This window comes from Pygoscelis adeliae, unplaced genomic scaffold, assembly GCF_000699105.1.
Source record: "Pygoscelis adeliae isolate BGI_AS28 unplaced genomic scaffold, ASM69910v1 Scaffold88, whole genome shotgun sequence".
Taxonomy (NCBI): Eukaryota; Metazoa; Chordata; class Aves; order Sphenisciformes; family Spheniscidae; genus Pygoscelis; species Pygoscelis adeliae.
In genome coordinates this window covers 1,847,848-1,850,051 of record NW_008825616.1, presented here as the reverse complement: position 1 = coordinate 1,850,051, position 2,204 = coordinate 1,847,848, and the positions used below count along the sequence as shown (strand labels likewise).

Genomic DNA, 2,204 nt, shown 5'->3' with positions numbered 1-2,204 from the left:
CCTGCACCTGAACTCAAGTGGAACACCACGTACATGTGAATTACGTTGCTGCCAGGATGGCAGAGAGGAGGAGAAGCTCGCGGTACTTTTCCCCAGAAAAAAAAAAGGACAGCGGAGAGATCACATCCCGCAACCATTGCCTTCCCTCGGCTTATTAAACAAACCCGTCTGTTCAGACGGACTGCGGTTAGAGCAGTCGAGCCGTGCCTGCGTGCTGCTCTGCCACAGCGACACAACAGAACACCCCAGAGGCTGACAGGCACGGACGGTGGGAAACGCCTGGAGGAGCTGTAGCCAGGTCTGCAAAAGGAAGCAGGAACCAGAGGGAGCGAGAGGATGCCAACACTTGGGACATCAGGTGCCAGCAAAGAGGGGAAGCCCTCTGTCTGCAGGGGGGGGGGGGGGGGGGGGTCACATCAAAGTTGCTCCCCTCCTGTGAGCGGCATTAGCCGGGCACACATACCTCCACAAATATTGCAGGGGGATCCTAAGCCGCGTGCCGGGGGCCGCAGCTGCCCAGACAGCTCCTCCACAGCCTCGCAGAACGGCTCTGCCCTTCGGCGGTGGATGCCGCGCAATCGCTTCCCAAGCACCCGCCCGAGGTACCCACCCGGGAGAGGCCACGCCGAGCGCGCGGCGAACAGAAACACGGGCGTGACCGGGTTTCGTTTTCTTTCCTTTTAATAGAAACACCCTAGAGTAACTTGGGAGGAGGATCAGCCTAAAGGGAATGTCTCTCGGAATAAAGTGGTGTGACGTGCTTCAGGAAGGATGTGCAAAGTTAAAACGTCCAAGCAGGCTCAGCTCAGGACTTCCTGGATTCTTGGGTCTTCTCGATTTCCTGCAAGGAGATCAGGAAAACAACTGAGCATCTGCCGCTCTTCGGGAACAACTCAGTTTCACAGCTCTGGAGACCGCGAGCGATCACCTCCTCAGACCAGCTCCGCAGCACCACAGGCCCAAGCCCGGAGCTTACGCAGGAGTCTTTAGGGACAAGGCAAGGTTTGACCTAGAGGCTCTTCAGAAATAGCACACCCCTTCCGTGCTGCCCAGCGATGTATGCTTATTTTGCCCCTAACCCAGTACCACGCCGGATCCGTTTCCCACTCTTAGGCCGCTGATCCATCATCGCTCATACGCGATCTGTGCTCAACCATGTCACTCAGCAGCTCGAAACACATCGAGCGCGGGCATGAGGTCACATTTCTGCGGCTGCCTACGGACAGGCCCTCACCTGCTCAGCCTAGATGTCACGCCTGCCCGGGGAGCGAGGCAGAAAAGCCCCGAACGACTCACCTCCAGGAGTGCCTCCTTCAGCTCGGAATAGGCTTTTTCTAAATCATCGTTAATAATGACCAAGTCAAACAGGCCAGGCTCTTTACCTAGGGAAGGAGGTGAGGACAGAGGAGTTAGAGGAGAACATGTTCCTTCTCTGTGTCATCTCTCGTGCATGACCCGAGTTCCTGTGGCATTTTAATAATATTATTTCAGCCACTGATAATGCGCTTCTCTGCCAACGGCCCACGAGGAACTGCAGCGGGAAACGACGCAGCATGGCGCTCAGATCAAACCCAGCTAACGTCCAAGCCCTGCCAGCACTCCTCGGAGAACGCTCACGCAAAAACCAGCTCCTAAATCACCAGCACATCCCCTCTCCCTGCACACGTCACTCGAAGGCCCCTGGACTTACTGAGTTCCAAATCTACGCGGGCCGCAGTCAAACGCTTCAGTAAACTGTCTTCCGTCTCAGTCTTTCGGTCACGTAGTCTTTTTTCCTAAATCCAATGACAAACATATTAAAGAAACGCGTGTTCCAAATGCTGCACGCAGAAACCACCACCCACCCCACAAGCCGGTGCCGTCTGCCATTTGCTACCGCCGGTGACCACGGGCACGCGAGGTAACACGCTGCAAAGGGTGAGGGGCCTCATCCACAGCCCAGAGCAAACCAGTGGCCAAGCCGGGTTTCGGCTCAAGATCTCCTCCCCAGAGCTCAGGTTCCCAGTCTCTTTCCCGCATTAGCCGGGCACACATACCTACACAAATATTGCAGGGGGATCCTAAGCCGCGTGCCGGGGGCCGCAGCTGCCCAGACAGCTCCTCCACAGCCTCGCAGAACGTCTGCCCTTCTCGGCGGTGGATGCCGCGCAATCGCTTCCCAAGCACCCGCCCGAGGTACCCACCCGGGAGAGGCCACGCCCGGC

General features: G+C 57.3%; 1 long non-coding RNA gene across 1 annotated transcript; it reads right to left on the bottom strand.

Moving 5' to 3' along the window:
• Positions 1-679: 679 nt before the first annotated feature.
• LOC103924710 lies at positions 680-1,781 on the bottom strand. The gene is made up of 3 exons (XR_663996.1): positions 1,691-1,781; positions 1,297-1,382; positions 680-841 (listed from the first exon to the last, which is right to left on the bottom strand). It is a non-coding gene; the product is annotated as an uncharacterized LOC103924710 (long non-coding RNA).
• Positions 1,782-2,204: the final 423 nt, after the last annotated feature.